Genomic DNA, 21,565 nt, shown 5'->3' on the forward strand with positions numbered 1-21,565 from the left:
ATACACATTAAAGTATCAGATTTTATTTGTCTTCATTCATTTACTACGTCGATTAGGCCTTTCTTATCAGTAGGTTTTATCATTCAGTTTTTTGCTGGAAAACATTGATTTAGTCAATAAATATTGAGTTTCCGTCATGTGTCAGGCAGTGTGTAGTCCCTTCCCAGAGGACCTTAGAAGTGGTTGGAAAGATATTCAAGAACTTTGGCAATTTTATTACAGAGTGATAAGAACAGGGTACCTGACCCAAAACAGATTTAAGACCGAAAGCTTACTTGAGTGCATTATATCTAGCTAGCTCCCAGAGAATCAGCTAATTAGATTTTTCTTTCTTCCTCAAATCTTCAAACAAGACTAACTTCTAGAAAGGCCAAAAAAGAACACCCAGAATCACACAGATTCAGTATCAAATTCTGCCCGGGCAGACTGCATGGCCGTTTCCTCGCTCTCATTTTACTTGTTCATAAAATGTATTAGCTGAGTTGCCATAGAGAACATCTTAAAATGATTTATCTACTAGGATGTCACGGGATATCAATTTTTTATCTACACGAGGAATTATTACTTATTTGTTCACGTCACCACGTATGAATTAGGTAAAATCAGAGGAGAACTATAATATTCATTAAACATTAAGTTAAACAAGTGTGCTTTTTGCTCTGACTTGGACAAAACCAGGGCATTCCTGCTCTCTTTATGGATGGGGGTGCCTTCCCGATATATTTCATTCACTTTGTCCTCCTTAAAATGTCGATTAATAACTTTCTTCATCTATTCAGTTTATCACACTTTTCATTTCTCTTTCATTCTATTTCGTCTCTTCTTTTGTAATTTCTGTATACTTTTTTCATTGTTGACTTGCATTTTATATTCCTAAAGAAGAGAAAATCCCTTTAATAACAGCACATCAATAAATATTTGTTGGGACTTACAATGTCTGTAGACCGTGGTCTCATACAATTAGAAGGTTTAGAAGATATAGCTCAAGACATACTGCTGTTCGTAAAGATTTTATAGAGTCCGGGCGAGGCCTTGGAAGTACTTAGAGTCCTAGATATTCAGTTGTTGACAGTAAGTGCATCTGGAATTCAGAAAGATCTTTTCAGAGGCACACAGAGAATTTATTTGTAAAACAGTGTAGTATCTTTTAATGTTCACTGAACACTAAACAGCCCTGAAACCTCTGTAGTTTTCTGTGTACAACATTATCATTCACTGAGCCAAGTAACACTCTTTCACACTTTAAAGATCTGTACCCAAACACCAAGTTTTACTTGGAGTTAAAAAGACTTTTTTGAATTTTTATTAAAATTCCCCCGTAGGCCTGTTTCTCCTATTCCCTGTGGAGGTGATGTCTTTGTTTTGACCAAATGTCTGTCTGACCCTAAACGGTCCAGCCCCTGGGATAGCAGGAGCATTATGGCATGAAGGGAGCAGAGTAACGTGTCGTGTGGTCTGAATTTCAGGGTGAACAGCGCAAGCTGGCTGTCTCCCCAAGGAAAATAGTCTGGAGGGTGACTGCTACTGCTTTTGAATCTAGGAACTGTGTTAGACCCAACTGGAGTCCAGGGACAGTTCCATAGACAGCTATGTGTGATATAGACGTTTGCCTTGATTGTTAGCAAAACGTTTTCTGTAGTCGGTATACCCAAATTGGAAAAATCTCACTTTTGAATGTGGTGGTATTCATTCATTTCATCATTTTTTCTTTTATTCATGGGAGGTTAATTTCTTCTGTGTGTGTCGAATGTGTGGTAGAGACCAGGAGAGAACAGGAGTTCATACATAGGAATTCATATATGTGTGAACCCATGATAAATGTGCAGTCTTCAGTTAAAGCTCAAGATGATACCGGAGAACCTTTCATTATTTATGAGGTTCCGATTTGAAGTCAGGCTTCACTTTAAATGCCGACTCCTTAAAGCTCATTTGCCTCTTGTTATTGTCTTTCAGAAATTCATATTATTGTTCTACTTTGAGTTTTTATTCTACACGAATCCTAAATATTTTTGCTTGCTATTTTATTTTAATTCTAGAAAATAATTTTAATACCTTCCAGTAACTGGAAGTTACCTGAAACTATCAATGGTGCGAATTGTATGTGTTCATTTGTTCTCCAAAGATAAGTAATTAAAAATATATGGAGAGCTCAGTAGACTAATGAATGGAAAATGACCATAGATCACAAGTTAATTTGGTGTAGCTCTTTGAAAGCCTAACACAGATTTTTTTTTTTGGAGAAGTTAAAAATCTATAAACGAGAGATAGTATAGATTTGGTTTATTCCTTTTTCAATATTCATATATTTTTAACAGATTTGATACCTGAGTTTTTGTGCTATAGAAATAATAAAGCATTGTTCTGAGATACTGTATACATTGTCTATTTTAAAGTATTTAATGAAACATTCCTAAGTCTTCTTTTTGACTCTGATACTCTCAAACCCTTCTTTTGCAGCAAAATACAAAACTGCCTTGAAACAGAGTTATTCTGATCCATTTTAACTTTTTTTGCATTGTCAAATTGTAAGCATAATAAATATTTCTACCCCCCCACTAATATATACATATTGATATATTTATATGTATATATAAGCTTTCTGATTTTTACTTAGTACTAAAATATGTAGTCATGATTTTACTAGAACATATAATGTTGGTCTGTAGATGATACAGTGAGAAATGACCCTACAAGAAGCAAACCCTTGTTTAACTAAAACATACTGTTTTGGTTGTAGTTGTTATGTATACATATATACATATCCATGACTGTGTGTGAATGTATAGACTGCAGATAAAACTTCTACTGGGTTTTAAGAAAAAATACAGAGGGATGAAACAAAGTCAAATCTGGGCCTGAACCTCTCAGCCCAGAGACCTTTTGACATTACTAAAACAAACATGCACTTTTGGTAAAAGGCGACATCTTATGAAAACTGGCTATTCCTTTATTCTTCTTTTTAATCATTGCCTTACATTTTTATCACAGTTACTTTATAATCCTGAAACAGGCTTATCTGAGTTTTTGCAAATTTTTATAATATATAAAATGTAGATTTATAAGATATTTAAATATATAAATATTTAGAAATGTATGTTAAGTTTGCTCTTGCTTAGAATTTGCTGTAAACGAAAATACGATAAGGAAACGTGAAACAGTGGCTAATCGGACCCTCATAATTTTTAAATAATCTTTTTAAAGATAGGTCATAGAGTACTATGGTTTAAAATCTGAGAGATTGAAAAAAAAAAAAAGAGCATACAGGACAAGCCCCCGCTAGCTGCATATTTCCCCTTTCTGGAAGGAGCCATGTTGCCGTTTTTTTGTGTAGCTGTTCATGTGCAAGCATAGGTCTTCCTTCCCCATCATCTTCCCTCTTGTGCTCCGCATATACCCTCATCTTTCTTTTTTTGTTACTCAGTGACAATTCAGTAATTAATATCTCCTCAATGTAAATTAGAGATTGTTTCCTGTAAGGACATAAAGAGCTTCCCCATCTAATTTATGTATTTAATATAATCTGTGTAACCAATTGGTATTAACGCCATTTCTTCCATCTGCCGTCCATTACCTGTACGGTTTGATTTTAACTCCTAAATCTGTGATCCATTTGGAGTGTGTCCAGGGTAGGCTGTGAGATGGGGACCCCATTGTTTTTGTCGTTTTTCCAGCGGTTACTTACTTAAGATCATTTGTTTAATAATCTAGTTCCTCCCTCATTTGAGCTCTGCCACAGGCCCTTCGTCACTGGATACGTTTCTAGCTTTCCTCTTCCGCTCCCGGGTTCTGGATACGCTTACACCAGTCTCATTTTCTTTCAATTACTGCAGTTTAAAAGTCATGTTCAGGGGCGCCTGGGTGGCTCAGTCGCTTGGGCCTCCGACTTCGGCTCAGGTCAGATCTCACGTTTGTGGGTTCGAGCCCCGCGTCAGGCTCTGTGCTGACAGCTAGCTCAGAACCTGGAGCCTGTTTCCAGTTCTGTGTCTCCTTCTCTCTCTGCGCCTCCCCCTCTCATGCTCTGTCTCTCTCTGTATCAAAAATAAATAAAACATTAAAAAAAAAAGTCATGTTCAGTGTCTGGTAGGACCTCTTATTCTGCCACATGGTCTCTTTTAGAATCTTTTTTTTTCTTATTTATATTTTTCCACTTGAGCTTTACAGTTAGCTATCTAGTTAAAACAAAACAAAACCTTAGTCCGATTAGTCTTTTTGTTAATGTTGCCAAACACGTATAGCTCAACAGAGGAACTAATATTTTTAATGTTAAATCTTTTTATACAAGATGATGATTGGTTCGGGTCTTCTCTTGTGCCCTTCTGTAGCTATACCTTTTTTTGAAACAGACATTTTTCATAAGAAATTTATGTTACTTAACATCACAAGTTGGTTCTTTCATATTAAGCATATGTACTAGTATTTTGACTGTCAGGCTAAGTGATGTGAAAATTGAAACACATAGGAAGTTGTACCTTCTAGGTTTGAAGTTTCATACAGAATTTGAGGTATAGATTTTAAAACCTCTGTGCTTTTGGGGGCACCTGGGTGGCTCAGTTGGTTAAGTGTCCAACCCTTTGTTTCAGCTCAGGTCATGATCTCTCAGCTTTGTGAGTTTGAGCCCCACATCGGGCTCTGGGCTGGCAGCATGGAGCCTTCTTGGGGTTCTCTCTCTCCCTCTCTCCCTGCCTCTCCTGTACTCGTGCTGTCTGTCTCTCTCAAAGTAAATAAGCTTTGAAAAAAAAAAAAGATAAAATCTCTGTACTTTTGGACACCCCATGTACTTATATATGAAGAATGCAGAACTCCTTAGGGCATTATTTGCTTTGTTTATACTTCTCCTGTAGCCATTCAATAAATAAAATTAATTTATTAATTCCTCCTAACACGTATTGTATTCTAGGAACTTTGAGGGTGCTGAGTATAAAGTGCTGAAACAAAGCAGGCAGGGTCTCCGCTATGGCCGCCGTATACAGCTGTGCATGTTGTGTACTGCATAACACACCACTCATTAGTATATTCGTATGGCACACAGCATATTAGGGCCTGCACTGCGGAGAGCACAGTTCAGAGAGACCACTGTGTGATGTTCTGCAAGTCGGGAGTTTTCATGCTTCAGTCGATAACCTCAGGCATTATTGATCTTATTTTATTTGCTTGGTAGAAAATAATTATTTTGACTTCTGTTAAACTATTGTCAGGATTGCTGCCCTGTTTGTAAAAATAGAATTTTTTTTTTTGATAATAGAAATAGAAAAATAGGAAACAAAACAAAACAAATGTTTCAGGCACCATTTCAAGAGTTCAGGTTGGTAATTCACAGCAAGTCCAGAAGCAGTCTGCTTAACCTCCTATGCCCATGACATCTTTTTAAAGCCCAGTTGTCCGAGCGCCTTCTGAGGGTTTTATTGCTTAGTTGGTTTTCCGTGTCTGCTTACCGTCAGCCCAGATGTCCACACCGCGCTGCGGGCATCTGCTGTGTGATGCTTTCCTCCGTTCACGTGCGCAGAGGGAGCATCAGCGTTGTTGTCTTCGGGAGACCAGGCTCATGGGATGTCTCTAAAGCTACCCAGCTTTTCCTTTCAGAGAAAAAACAGTACTTAAATGAGCCCTTCTTATTTATTGTGGAATTTCTCTCCAGAACTCTTTAGAATGCTACTGATTTTTCTGTCATGCTGATTCTAGACAGCTTATGGATTTGAAATGCTTTCAGGATTATATCATTTAAATAATGGATGAATATAGGAAAAATAAGTAATAGTAACTTCTAGTAGAGTTTATTAAAGCCAGTAAATAGTTCATGTATTAGTAATAACTGTATGTTATGGAGACAGAGTGAGCTATCATAAGACAAATAAGTTATCTATTTTTAAAACAGACTGACATGACTTTTATAGTATAAACAAATATTAACACATAGTTAAAATTAAAATATAACATAAACATATAGGGAAAGGGTGATACTTTTGTAACAGCAATAAAACTATGTTTGTATTTAAATTCTAAATGTGCCCTGGCCTGAACTCTTTCAGGGAGTGTTAAGAGGCATTTGAGTTTAGTTAAGAGTTGGACTCCAGCTCCAACTGTCATAGATCCAAATCCCTGCTCAGATTCCTAGCTATGTGATCTCGTGCATGGTGCTTCACTTCTGTGTGACGCAGTCTTCTTTACAGCTGGAAGACGAGAACAGTAAGACCTTCCTCCTAAGATTGCCGAGAGGCTCGGAGGCGCTAATAGAAGCGTTTAGAACAGAGCCTGTTAGCATACGTGAATGAGCTCTTCGTACTTTTTGGTCATCACCTGATCAGAGGGTACAAACAACTTCTTCGGAAGAAGTAATCTTTCCCTGGCACCAGGACTTTTTCTAACAGCTTTATTGAGATCTGTAATTATCACAGCATAGAATTTACTCATTTTAAGCGGCGCTGAAAGTGGTTTTCAGTAAATTTACAGTTTGTGCTGCCATTGCTATGATTCAATTTTAGATGGTTTTCATCAGCCCCAAAGACCCCTTATGGGACCAGATTTTAGAAGGAAATGATCGTAACTGATTTTTTTTTCTAATGGAAAGAAATAATAAGGGACAAGACCTTTGGCAGTTATTTTGTGTAAAATGCTAATAGACCACTTCTTATTTTGATCCTCAATCAAATGAAGTCATCATATTGAGATGTACTTTGGCATTCTGTGGAGACCTAACTGGACGGAGTCCTAATATGTTGCTTCTGGGTTATTTAACTTTCTGATGCTTTAACTTTAATACAGGGATGAAATTAGGAAGCACATTTTGTGTGTGTGTGTGTGTGTGTGTGTGTTAGCACCCTTGTGTGCACAAGGGTGCATGCATGCACGTGTAAACGCACTGAGAAGCACCTAGAACTATATACACATGCCAGAGTGTTTGGGATGAGAATGGGGTGATGTTCATGTTTTCCTCTGTGTATGTGTATCTAGTCGGCGTCTTTTTCAGTAAGAATAGTGTGTATTACCCTTATAGATTAATAGTAAAAGACAAAAGAAACAACAGAAATTTTATAAGGAAGAATTCTGATATCTTAATAATGATCACCTCTTGTTGGTGAGCATATGGGACTTAAAAAGAATTTCTCTGCATTTTACATATTCTAAAATACATACGTCCAGTAGTTCCTCAGGGGCCTGAGATCACCTTCAACTTGTCCTTACTCTCTTTGAAGAAAGAAAACAGACAGACAAACACAGAGGGAACAGTAACACACAAACGCACAGACAAATCAAACAAACACATTAAAAGGGGGAAAGAGAATAAAGAGAATGGAGAGGAAAGAGACGAAAAGAGGAGAAGAAGAAAAGAAAAAGAAAAAAAATAAAGGGGGTCAGAGACAACAAAGGACAGTGGACAGTCTAAAAGTGTATGACCAGTTGAGGTGGAGAGGTAGGGATGAGATATAGGAGAATATATCTGGATTGCAAGAAGGCTAAAAAAAAAAAAAAGGGAGAAAGGAGAATTTAAAAAATTTAAATAAAAAAAGTAATAATAATAAAAAATATGTACAGAAAAAGGAGAAAAGAAAAAAATGAAGAAAAAAAGAAAAAAAATTATAAAAAAAAACACACACACACACAAAACCCCCAGCAGCTCCCCCTCGTGGATAGGCGTGATTTGGTGTGGTAGGTCTCGGAGGCTGCTCTCAGAGGCTCTGCCTTGGTGTCTGCAGAGATTAGATAGGTGGTATGCCTAGCTCCGCTGAACTACGAACTGTAGGCCACTCTAATGAGTCCGATCTCCTTGTGCCGCAGTTGAGCTGAGTTGTATTTTCCAGGCCCGCCTCTGTTCAAAGTTCCAGTCCATGCATTTTTATGCTACCACAGATGAGATGTATTTGCTTTGGTGGCTGGCTTCTTAGGGGGAGGAATCGGTTTGTCTTTGCTCAGGCTGGGATTTCGGCTGCCCCTGCCTGAGGCAAGATGCACAGCAGGAGGTGAGGTGCGTGCTCACTGTCACACACCCAACCCCCAGCTGGGATTGCGTTTGCGTTGGGTGAGGAATGAGTGCGCAGCTGTTGCCGGAAGCGCCAGTAGCTGCTGGAAATGAGCTGGGAGCTCCTGCAGCCTGCGCGCACCCAGGTCTCGACTGCTGCCAACTGCCTGCTGGGATTGCACAGAGGTGGGGGCTATTTTTTCCCTGTTGACACCCAGGATTCAGGATTCGTGTGGCCAATGCGAGGGGCGAGATGCACTGTGGAAATGAGGTGCGTACTCCCACTCCCAAAACCGAGGTCGAAGTGAGCACCTCTGACACCGCCATGGCTGTGGCCGCTGACTCCCCGCCGAGATGTCGCAGGGCTGGAAGCAGTTCTTTCCCTTGCGCCACCTGGGTTAGGGATTTGGGCTACCCAGCAGTTATCTATAGAGTGAGAGTTTCTCTCTCCAGGCGCGGCCAAATGTTCTTTACCTCTTCCCCAGAGACAGCACTATGAGCGTGTTCAGTTTCTCTGTCAGGGTTCGCGCGGCCAATGCTGGGGGCAAGATGCGCCGTGGAAATGAGGTGCGTGCTCCCACTCCCAAAACCGAGGTCGAAGTAAGCACCCCTGACACCACCGCTGTGGTGGCCGCCGACTCCTCGCCAAGATGGCGCTGGGCTGGAAGCTGTTCTTTTCCCTTGCGCCACCTGGGTTTGGGATTTAGGCTACCCAGCAGTTATCTATGGGGTGAGCTTCTCTCTCCAAACGCAGCTAAGCATTCTTTACCTCTTCCCCAGAGACAGTACTATGTGTGTGTTCAGTCTCTCTGTCTCTTCCCTTTGTCTCTTGGGCTCCGCGCGCTTGCCCTGCATTGGGCTGGGGCTCCCACCTCCCCTGCCCATCTCGGGCTGGCCCGTTTTCCAATCTCCCCAGTTTGCACTCACTCAGGCATCCTTCAGGTTCTCTTCCTTCTGGAGTCTGTATTTTCTCCTTCCGCTCTTGCAGATGAGAGTAATGTCCTTCTCAGTTCGATTGATGGGGCAGACGAAGTTTACAGAGCTCCCTTCCTCTCCTCCATCTTGGCTCCTCCATATTCTAAAATACATACATCCAGTAGTTCCTCAGGGGCCTGAGATCACCTTCAACTTGTCTTAACTCTCTTAGCCTGCATGGGCTAGAGCGGGCAGTAAGCCCAGACAGTCTCTGGAAATATCTGAAGTCTAAACATTTTGGTTTTTTTTTAAGTTTATTTTATTTATTTGTTATTTTGAGAGAGAGACAGAGAGAGTGCAAGTGAAGGAGGGGCATAGAGCGAGGGAGAGACAGAATCTCAAGCAGGCAATGTCAGTGTGCAGCCCTATGTGGGGCTTGAACTCATGAACTACAAGGTCATGACCTGAGCCAAAGTCAGACACTTAACCGACTGAACCACCCAGTGCCCCTAAATATTTTGGGTATTTGATTGGAAAAAACCTTTCAGTTACTTCGTATAACAAGAGGGTAGGTGATATGGTTGACATTATTTTTTTTTATAGGTGAGAATTTTTGTCACCTAGAATGAAGGGATACCCCGCTACAACATTGTAAGGAAGGCTCTTAGGAAGCCTATGGAATATAGACTAGAAAATATAGCTTTCTGTATAATTAGGGAATTCTTAATGAAAGTAAAAGGTATCTGCCCGTGGTAAGGTTTAGTACATTTTTGACATGCTTTAAGTTTTCTTGTGGGAATTCTCATATACCACATAGATTGATTTCCCACTTTTAATTTATAAACTTGAATCTGGTTGTAGTACACATATTTTGGTTCTTTTTTTAAAATTTTTTTTATTTTTTATTTTTGAGAGACAGAGAGAGACAGCACGAACAGGGGAGGGTCAGGGAAAGAAAGGTACAGAATATGAAGCAGGCTCCAGGCTCTGAGCTAGCTGCCAGCACAGAAACCAACGCGGGGCTCGAACCCATGAACCGTGAAATCATAACCTGAGCCGAAGCCAGATGCTTAACCAACTGAGCCACCCAGATGCCCCCATATTTTGGTTCTTAATGTCAGAGCAGATTATACCCACTGGTTATGAACCCAAGAGTAAGGCACCGTGCACTGGTTTCAGATCCCTGGGGAGGACTCCAGCCACATGGAGGACAGCAGAGAGCATCACACTGCCAGCCGTTGGGAAAAGAAGTCCAAGCTTGTGGACTTCTGCCTACTCTACCTTAGTGTTGGAGTCGCCAAGAACACAACACAATCAAGCACCGAACGGAACAATGCTTCACTTACACAGAGAAGAGACAGCAAGATCTACTTTGGTAGCGGGCTCAGTCCCCCACGGGCGATGGCCCTCTCCCCACGGCTGTCACAAGGCAATTTGCCTACCTCTCCTGTGCTGTAGTAGAAACACCCCATCTGTCCTCTCCCTGTGGAGGACAGATACCTAACAGTGAAGTTGGCCAGGTGCCAGATGATGCACATAACTCCAAAGACAACAGAGCATTCTTTGAGCTGAAACAGGGAGAAATATCCCCACCCAAGGCGATAAGCCCAGCACAGGCTTTGGGCGCTCTTTCTCCGCGAAGTGTTCCAAGCCCCAAGGCCCATTTTTATGTGGCCAAATCAGGGCTCAAAAGCACATGCAGAAGGCGGCCTTTCCTAACACCTTCGTCTCCTGGCATTTCAAGGAAGGTGAATCTTATGCCTGACCTGTACTTTAGGGAGATGATCCTGGCAGGAGTGACGATATCATACAGATGAGTAACGAGAAATCGGAAGCAGGACGATAAGGAAGACGAGGACACCGTTAACAGTCCATGTGAAGGACAGTAGACTCGGAGGGTGATGCTGCTTTGGAGCAGTTGAGTCTCATTGAAGGGTTCTTTAGAATTCAGAGTCAGAATGAACTTCCACAAATAAATTCCAAGAGACTTGCTGACGGGAAAGCCATACTGCTTTATATTTTTATTCCACATTGGGGTAACAGAGATTATGGAATAAATGGAAACATTAAATAAAGGTACTGCATTTTAAAATACTGTTTCGTGATCTCAGAAGATACAAATTTAAAGCTGTTTAACTACTATTATTTAATTTTTCCAGCTGTATGGAGGTATGATTGACTTACAACATTGTTTAAGCATAAGGTGTATTATAATATGTCGATTTGCTACACTTAACGTATTGTGAAAGATCGCCATGAGAGCTTTGGCTAATGCCTCCATCAGCTCATAAAGTTACCATTTCTTTTGCGGTGAGAACCATTAAGTCTCCTCTCTTAGCACCTTTCAAATATATAATGCAGTTTTGTGAACTGCACTCACCGTGCTGTGCTGTACGTTAGATCCCAAGAGCGTATTCATCTAATTGCTGGAAGTTTGTACTCTTCAACATTATCTCTTCCCTCCTAGCCCCTGGCCTTCACTGTTCTACTCTGTTTCTGAAATTTTTTAAAAGATTCCATATATAGGGGATATCATACAGTATTTATTTGTCTTTCTAGTCTGGCTTATTTTACTTAGCAGAGTGCTCTCAGGATCAATCCATGTTGTTGCAAATGACAGGATTTTCTTCTTTTTATGGTGGAATAATATTCCTCTGTGTGTGTGTGTGTGTGTGTGTGTGTGTGTGTGTACCACAACTTCTTTATCCATTCATCTGCTCTCTTGCCAATCGTAGAGTGCTGCTATGAGTCTGGGGGAGCAGATGTATTTTTGAATTGGTATTTTCATTTCCTTTTATATATTCCCAGATGTAGTATTTCTGGAGTCTATGGTGGTTCTATTTTTAATTTTCTGAGGGTCCTCCAGACTGTTTTCCATATCAGCCCGTATTTCTTTAAGTTTGCTTCTTCCTCTCTTCTCCCTGTCTTTTTCTGAAACTCCAGTAGCTCACAAATTGGTTCTTCTCATGGTATCCCACAGTTCATGGGGGCTTTATTCATCTTTTTTCATCCTTTTTCCCCTCCTCTGGGTAATTTCCTGTCTTCTGTCTCACTGATTATTTTTTTCCTTTCTATTTTTTTTTCCTTTTCCTCATTGGTGTGGATGGTGTTGGTTCTTTTCCATGACCACTCTCTACTGTATTTTTTTTTTCATTTCATTCATTGTATTCTACAACTCCAGAATTTCTAGTTGGTTCTTTTTTTTTTTTTTTTATGATTTCACTTTGTTAAACTTCTTATTTTGTTCATGTTCTTGATTTCATTGAATTGTCTTTCTGTGTTTTTTTGTATCTCATTGAGTTCCCTTAAAATATTTTGCATTCTTTATCATGTCTTTGGGATCATTTGCCAGCTTATTGTGATCCTTTGGTGGTGTTATGTTTCCTTGGTTTTTCATGTTCCTTGAAGTTTTGCGTTGCTGTCCTCACACTTGAAGTAGCAGTCACCGACCAGGGTCTTTACTAATTGCCTTCAGGAGAGAAATGCCTTCCTTTAGCCTTGCTAGTTGTTCTGAAGCTTTCTCAGACTTTCTAGAGTATACCTGGTCTATGCGTTTCCTCCTCCTTGTACAGAGTCCTTAAGCCTGTACGCCATTCTTTCATCCTGCACCGTATCAGGCTAAGTGTCGACAGACTCTTGTTTCTACAGAAATGGCGCAGAAGCTGGAGTTTGTGGTCTTTTCCTGGCCCTCAGATTTAGGCTGGCTCTCTGGGCATTCTTCCTAGTCATTTGCTCAACCTTGCTCTGGCTGCTGCCATTGAGACCTCGTGCAGGGAGCTGGCCACAGTGTGGGGGTGTGTCGGGGTAAGGGGCACAGGGTGCTGTGGGTGGTTGTGGGCCTGTTGAGGGATCTGTGGTCAGGGCATTCCCAGGGGCTCAGGGGCAGGCTTCTTGGTGGAATCTGTGATGGAGTGAGTAGGACCTGGGCCCACTTAATGCCCCTGAGATCCCGCTTCTCCCAGCCTCTTCCCACCCCCTCGTCACGTGGCTCATCCTTCAGTACTCTGGATGGGGCGAGACAGAAGTGAACTTCTCTTGCACAACCTTTAGGTTTGTGAGATTCCGTCGTTACATAGCATTGTAGTATGTCAAATAATATTTCAATGTGAACATACTGCAATGTATTTACCCATTTTACTGTCAGTTTCTAGTTAGGGGATATTATTAATAGTGCTGCAATGGATATTCTTACTGTGTTTCTTTTGGTAAACACGTATACACATTCCTGTTAGATAAATCTATGCCTGCATCCAAATTTTTATGTTGTGCCAAGCTGGACACATATAGGCTTTTAGATTATTCAAAGGCATTGTCGAAGAACCGAGTGAAGTTACTGGAGGTGCAGGTTGCTTTAGGACCAAAGGGAAGAAGTTACTGGAAGCCTTTCCTCGCTCTTACTTCACCTGGGAGCTGCTTTGAACCTCTAAGTCTGAGAACACAGTCATTATATCACTTTTATTTGTTTTGGAGGGTCAAAGACCCAAATGACCTGATTCACGGACCTGCTGGTTTGTGAATGGGTGATGACAACCTAATTGAGCAAGTGTGACAAGAAAGGAAAAAAATACAACAATTTCTTAAGGGCTTATTTTACTATATTACTGATTTTTAAAATATTCCCTCAACATGGATTTCTGTTATCAATAACTGTTTTTTGAAAATATTCTCAGGTAACACTGCTTTTTCAAGTATAATTTCACTTGCACATAGAATTATAGAAAAAAATTCTTGAGGGGCACCCGGGTGGCTCAGTTGATTAAGCGTCTGACTTCAGCTCAGGTCATGATCTCAGGTTCACAAGTTCGAGCCCCGCAGTGGGCCCTGTGCTGACAGCTCGGAGCCTGGAGCCTGCTTCTGATTCTGTGTGTGTGTCTCTCTCTCTGTCCCTCCCCCACTCATGCCCTGGCTCTCTCTGTCTCTCAAAAATGAATAAACATTAACATTTTTTTAAATTAAAAAATGATTGATGTTTCCTGAGGTGACTCAGAATGTTCTTGAATTGTATTTTTATTTGCTTTGCAGCCACTCTCAGTGCTTGTGCTAGTCAGCGGTGGTTCATCATCTGGTTTATTGAAGGTCATTCTATAAACTTATTTATTTGTAGAAAAATGAGCAGCGCCTCTTCTTCTGCCGGACTTTAGAGTTTTGTTTAAAATGCAAAAACTTATGAAATATTTTTGGGGTGTTATTTTCCTAACACATTTTAGGAAACACAGTCTTTTCTTCCTTAATATACAGAGTATTTATAATCCCTCCTTACAGTGGAAAACAGATTATTTACCCCTAAAGTTATATTTTTAAAGAAGTTATATTTTTAAACATGAGTGGGAAAGCTTCCCTGTAAGGTTCTTTTAAATCTCCTTCATTTACCTTTTGGTTGTTTGTTGTTATAAATCAACATTTATCATATTAGTAGGAATGGGAATTAATCTTCAAATAGGAATGCCTTAGAGTTTAGATAATAAAACTGTGATGTTATAATGACAGCGTTTTTGTCCTTTTATTTGCTAGTGACTAATCTTAAAAGAAGACTTAACTGGAATACTAAGTAATCTTGTGATTGTCCCACAGAGGGAGTGGGCTACATTTTGATTAGGTTTTTTTTATTGGAACATTGCTTATTGCAAAAACTTTAGATAAAGTTCCATTAAAAGCAGATAACCTTCCAGTTTACCCAGGAGCTTGAATTTTGAATTTTGGTAGAAAGGGAGCTGGGTTCAATCAGCCTCATGCAGAAATTTTCAAGTATAGCCGAATTGTATAATTCTAAATTCAGTTTTATATATACTGCCAGATTGAGGGGCTGCGGCTCGGTCATTTTGCTGGTGAGGTCGGTGAAAACATCTCAAGGAATTACTGGTGATATACACTTTAAAATGGGAAACATTGAATTAATGAGCTATATAGAAAGAAGCTAAAGATTTTTATGCCTAGTAAGTGAATGAAAACATCTTTCCCTTGATAAGAAAATGTATTTTGTTTAGAAAACAAATTTGTACTTTTAAAAACCTTTCTTGGAAGGTCAGTTATAAAAGCTGCTCCACCACAATATAAAGGAGACTATAACTTATGATACTGAAGAAGAAAGATGTGGTGTTAGCTTTACCGAGAATATGTCAGTGTAAAGGTGAACTGAGTTTGTAAATTTTCAGTATATTTTTCTATTACTATTATTACTGAAATTAGGAAGAGATACAATTTATAATGTATTATTCATGAAGATATGTCAGATTTTCATATCTGCTATAATTTTACCTCCTAGAAGTTGTGTAGAGTGAGGAGCAAGAAGAAATGGACACATATGGCATCATTGTAGATTTTCTGTAGCTGGAATTAAATTGATTATATCAAGATAGCGTTAAATGTAACCAGAAATTGGTAAATTATATTATAGTTGAGTTACTTAAAAAGTGTTTTATTTGCTACTGCCACTTAAGTTCTAAGTTAATCCGAAAGAGAAATGCTTTTTTTCCCTACTATTGTAATAGAATGCTTATATATAAAAAAAATTTTTTTAATGTTTTTATTTATTTTTGAGAGAGAGAGAGAGAGAGAGCGAGCGAGTGAGAGAGCATGAGCAGGGGAGGGTCAGAGAGAGAGGGAGACACAGAATTCAAAGACAGGCTCCAGGCTCTGAGCTAGCTCTCAGCACGGAGCCTGACGTGGGGCTCGAACCCACAAACTGTGAGATCATGAGCTGAGCTGAAGTCGGACGCTTAACCGACTGAGCCATCCAGGTGCCCCTAGAGTGCTTATATTAAAATGGGACCTACCCACGTTCCTTCAGGGGTGAACTCTGGATACTGACACTGTCCAGTGAGAAAACTTTTAAAAGGATCAGTTCCTTAGCTTTATATTTGTTATAAAATTTGATACATTTGCTCTAGAAAATTGGAAACTGACAGAAGGGCATACATAGAAAAATGAAACTAGCTTATGATCACATTAAGTAGAGCTATTTAATAATATTGTTAGACCATTGTCATTACTTTGAACACTTATTAAATCTGTAGCTCTCATACAGCAATAACATCCCCTCCCACACTCTGTGCTTTTTTCTTTTTCCCACACTCTACTCTTTATCTCCAAAATTGTCTTAGCCATTCTTATTTGCTCTTCTATTTCAATTTCAGAATTAGGTTTTACTAAACTTCTGTTGATATTTATTTATATTTGCATTATAGATTAAGATTATTATAGATTAAGTAGAATTAAAAATTTTACTAAGTTGGTTTCTTTCTTCCATAGTGTATTTCTTCATTAGTCTGCTTTAATGACTTTTGATGTTCATAATTTTCTCCGTGTATGTTTTACATATTTTTGTTAAATTTATTCTTACATATAGTTTAGGCCACCATTTTGTATTTTTATCTTTTTAAAACTTTATTATACATATAGATCATATATGAATTTTTAAAATTTATTTTATGTTTTTTATTTATTTTTGAGAGACAGAGAGAGATAGTGCGACCAGGGGAGGGTCAGAGAGAGAGAGAGAGATACAGATTCTGAAGTAGGCTCCAGGCTCTGAGCTGGCTGTCAGTACAGAGCCTGACGCAGGGCTCGAACCCACAAACCATGAGATCATGAGCTAAAGCTGGATGCTTAACCAACTGAGCCACTCAGGCGCCCATCATGTTTATTTATTTTTGAGAGAGAGGGTGCAAGCAGGGGAGGGGCAGAGAGAGAGGGAGACACAGAATCCAAAATAGGCTCCAGGCTCTGAGCTGTCAGCACAGAGCCTAATGTGAGGCTCGAACCCAGGGACCAGCACTTGAGATCATGACCTGAGCTGTCATTGGGACGCCCAACCGACTGAACCATCCAGGTGCCCCTCAACTTATATTTTCTAGTTGAAGGACCCAGTTAATAGAAATACATTTAAAAAAAATATATGTTGGGGTGCCTGGGTGACTCAGTCAGTTGAGCATCCGACTCTTGATTTTGGCTCAGGTCACGATCCCAGGGTCGTGGGATCGAGCCCTACATCAGGCTGTGCACTGATAGCACAGAGCGTGCTTGGTATTCTCTCTCTCCCTCGCTCACTACCCCTCCCATACTTGCACTTTCTTTCTCAAAGAAATAAAAAAAAAAACCTTTCTCTTCTTGTTTCCATCCAGCGCTATTGCTTTAGCCTTGGAGATTGTAGCTCCCTGCACACAGTGTACTGTCATTGATTCATTCTTTCCTCTCAGACCCGATGTTTCCTGGGACTTCCTGGCTCTGAATGGATAACGGATGTCCATAAAACATTTGTGGATATTACTCTGGTTTTCTCTGTTATGTGGAAGAATCCCAGCTACCAGATTTTAAAAATTTGTTTAGACAGAAATTTTACCTGAGGGAGGAGGAGGGTGTCTTCCTACATCATTTTTCTCTGGTTCTGTTTCCTAAGACCAATTTACTTTTGCTCTTAGGTGGACCTGTATAGATACTTTATCATCTGCTTCCACTGGCCTTGGAGTTCTTGGAGGTCCCTCCCACCTTCTTTCATCAGGTTGTTTGTTTATCTCAGTGCTTGTTATGGGATTTTTGCCCCGTTTTTATCCTTCTCTCTCTAGGTGTTTTACTGGGTATTTGCAGGATTCAGGAGACGTTAGCCAGAATCCATTTCGTATATGGAGACCGGAACTATTTTGAACTTATTTTCTGATAGAATTTGTTTTGAAATGTAATATATACACTCCCGTCCTTTTTACCATTGCATAATGAAAACAATTTATGGGAAGTCAGAATCGTCATTTTATGGAGTCAATTATTGCGATTTTCTGTAGATTCATTTATAGATTACTTTATGTGACTAAAATCTAAATACGCAGTGTCCTCCCCATGACCTTGAAACTTGATTTTTAAGAATTCCTTGATCTCAGCTTGCGTTGTGGTCTTTTGCCTCTTTCTCAGGAGGCTGGCGGCCACGTGGAGCTCCGTGACCTCCTGCGCAGTGTAATGCCGTCAGCTTTCTGCAAAATTAATAAGTGAATCAAAGGCCGACTCAGCTCTCCCAGATGGTTTTTTTCTCACGCCAGAAAATCATCATATTCTCTGTTGCCATGAGTATTCTTCCACGTTTCAGACCACTGATATGGGCTTCACTAACATAACAGACCGCAGTCAACTCCTCACCCCTTATCCCTATTCTGTGTGTTCTTCCTGATGATGCGGGGCGTGTCCTCATGTCCTCGGGAGCACACGCGGAAGCCTTTGTCAGCACGTTGTCATCAACTCCTCATCACCTGCCGCCTGTCACTGGTTACATGTGAACTTGGCGCTGGTGCTGGTCTTGCGCCTCCAAACCAAAGTCGTCCAAGTCGTTTCTCCTTTCATTGAAGTCCTTGTTTGAACCCAGTCCTTTCCCTTGTGCTGTGGACTTCGAAGGCCACCCTCCAGGCCCTTCCCCCCAGTGCGTGCTTTGGCTCCTTTCACAGTCATGGCCCTTTTCTCCCGGTGCCGACTAATCTAAGACCCCTGTGTTTTCTTTCAGCTGCGCTGGTCCTTTTAACATGTAGATAAGAGTAAGCATCCAGCTTCAAACACCCTTTCTCAACCTCCGCCCTCCTCTCCAAAATGTGACCCTTTTCCCTCTTTGCTGGTTTTAAATTTATTTATCTTGAGAAAGAGAGAGAGAGAGAGTGCGCATTTGTGAGTAGGGGAGGGGCAGAGAGAGAGGTAAAGAGAGACAATCCTAAGCAGGCTCTGCACTGTCAGCACAGAGCCTGACATGGGGCTTGATCCCACGAACTGAACCGTGAGATCCTGACCTGAGTCAAAATCAAGAGTCAGATGCTTAATGGATGAGCAACCCAGGCATTCCTCCCTCTTTGCTTTTATAGGCAGCTTTCTGCAGCTATTTTGTGAGTGTCCTCCCATTTTTTTAATCTTCAGTCCAGTTTCGTCTGGCTTCTTGCATCATGTTACCAAAGCTGCTCCTAAGGTTTCAGTGACCTTGGGCCTGGATTTTGTTCAGTCTCCCTTCCCTACAACATTTTTTTCTTCAATTTTTGGGACACACATTCTCCTGATTTTCTTCCTTCTGGAAGAAGTCTTGAGTGCGTTTTCGTCCTCTGCTCTGCTCTCTCTGGATCCTCTCCAGAACAATCCAATCCAAGCCCATGGCTTTAGAAAGCATTATTCCGTACCATTCTTGTGGCGATGACTTACTCTTGTATGTCTTAGTCTCAGGCTCTTGACTCCCTTCATTTTCTTCATAGCAATTATTACTGTATATTTGAATATTTGTAATTATGTTCTGTTTTTGGAGCTCCACTTTTAAATTCACTTCCTACAGAGTTTCGGTACTTCCCAGTAGCCCCTACTTACCCTTCGTCTTTTCTCCAACATGCTTCTCATCTCTTTGCCCTTTCTGCGCTTTCTTCTTGTCCGTTTTGTTGTTCTCCTCAAAATCATGCTTTCTTGGCCTGCAGACCTAGTCATTCTGCGCCTATGTTCAGTTTGGCCTGTCAAATAGTTTGAAAAACTTGAATCACTTGCCAACATTATAAAAGTATGAGACTTCACGTGAAATTTTAATTTCTGTTTTCTCTTACACCGTGTGGCAGCAGGTACGTGTGGTTGATTGGATAATGCTTGGATAAAGTCATAATGGGAGCCGCAACAGTTTTCAAAGAATCGGTGTCATTGACATCACTTTTTCTGTCCTTGATGCAATTAAATTAGTAATCAATAATAAGCAGATGTTTTCTTCTTAGACCTTCAGGATTAAACTTGTACTTTTAGAAAACTTAAGGTTAAAAAGGAGATCATAATAAACATTTTCAAATATTTAAATGGAAAGATAATGAGAGTATTCCTCATCAAACATTAGGAAGTGTCTCTAATCTAGTGTCTGGGTAAAATGAACTGAGCCTTCACCTCGAGAAGTGAGGCAAAGACAACAGAGTCGATACGAAAATAATGGAAGAAATAAAGCTCAGAGCAGAAAGTAGTAAAATTGGAAACACAGTGCAGAGTTATCACCAAAACTACTTTGAAAGGAGGTTAGTAAATTAGGTCTCTGTAGGACAGATTAAAAAGAGAGCAAACTGAAGGAAAGAATTAAATAACATTAACCTCAAACCCCAACTGGGAATATAACTCTGTGCAGAGAATGTTGTTTCAGGGTCATTCTTCCCATTTTTGTTACCTGGTCCTTGAAGGCATTTTCATTTGAGTCCCTCTCCACACTTTTTAGCTTCTGTTTTTTTTTTTTTTTTTAAATTAAAGTGGAAATCACATAACATAAAATTAACCATTTTATTTAATTAATGTATTTATTTTTATGTTTGTTTATTTTTGAGACAGAAAGACAGAGTGTGAACAAGGCGGGGGCAGAGAGAGAGGGAGACACAGAATCCGAAACAGCTCTGAGCTGTCAGCATAGAACCCCATGCGGAGCTTGAACCCACGAACTGTGAGATCATGACCTGAGCTAAAGTTGGCTGCTTAACCGACTGAGCCACCCAGGCACCCCAAAATTAACCATTTTAAAGTGAACAATTCAGTGACTTTCAGTATATTCACAGTGTTGTGCAGCCAGCCTCTATATCTAGTTATAAAACATTTGCATCACCCCCAAATAAAGTACCGTACTCATTAAACAACCTAGTCCCCAATTCCCACCACTTCTCAGAGCCTCACAACCACTGATCTGCTTTCTGCCTCTGGGGGTTTCCCTATTCCGGATATTTCATATGAACAGAATCCTGCGTGTGACCTTTGTGTGTGGCTTCTTTCACTTAGCAGAATATTTTCCGGGGTCTTCCATGTTGTAGCATGTATCATTACTTAATTCCTTATTATGGCTGAATAATATTTCATTGTGTGTGTATACCATATATATATATACATATATATATATATGTATATATATATATTTTTTAGCCATTCAAGTGTTGTTGGATGTTTCGATTCCTTCCTTTAGGCTATTGTGAATTGTGCTACTATGAACATTCATGTCCCTGTGTTCAATTCCTCAGGTATATACCTAGGAGTGGAGTTGCTGGGAAAGCTATTTGTTTTTGTGCTTGACTTTGTTGTTTGGTCTTCAGAATGATACGCCAGCAGGGAACACAAATATTCCTTGTCACTTGGGTTTTAGCTACTGCTCTAGCCCACAGAAGAATGCCCATTGAGAATTATATAAAGGGTTTCTAGGCTTTTGGTAAGAGTACTCTTTTTTTTTTTAATGTTACTTTTTAAAAAATGTTTTATTTACTTTTGAGAGAGAAGAAAGAAACAGCATGAGCAGGGGAGGGGCAGAGAGAGAGGGAGACACAGAATCTGAAGCAGGCTCCAGGTTCTGAGCTGTCAGCACCGAGTCCAATGCGGGGTTCGAACCTATGAACTGTGAGATCATGACCTGAGCTGAAGTCAGACGCTTAACCGACTGAGCCACCCAGGCGCCACAGAGTATGTTTTTCTAGTGGACTAGTCTGTTCCAGAATCCAAACCATTGATTCAAGTATTGTCTGATAACCACAGAATTATAACAAGGAATGCTGGGTGTTAAGTCACATTTCTACCAAATTAGGGTGAGTAGTTAAGTTGGGTGGGTCGCCCTTCCCTACTTTGGGGATATTTTTGCCTTTTGCCTGTATCGCCTTTGTGAGGCTTTATAAACAAAAAATGTCCTCTGCTAGTCAGTGCTAAAAGTACTTTGACAGATTGTTACCCTCTATCCATTCACATGTGATCATCATC

At 40.2% G+C, this 21,565-nt stretch overlaps 1 protein-coding gene across 1 annotated transcript in view; it reads left to right on the top strand.

Moving 5' to 3' along the window:
• CEP112 (centrosomal protein 112) overlaps positions 1-21,565 on the top strand; it is a 408,254-nt gene that overhangs the window by 114,229 nt on the left and 272,460 nt on the right. The gene's annotated exons all lie outside the window — the stretch shown is intronic.

The sequence above is a fragment of the Suricata suricatta genome, chromosome 17 (genome assembly GCF_006229205.1).
Source record: "Suricata suricatta isolate VVHF042 chromosome 17, meerkat_22Aug2017_6uvM2_HiC, whole genome shotgun sequence".
In the NCBI taxonomy this organism is placed as follows: domain Eukaryota; kingdom Metazoa; phylum Chordata; class Mammalia; order Carnivora; family Herpestidae; genus Suricata; species Suricata suricatta.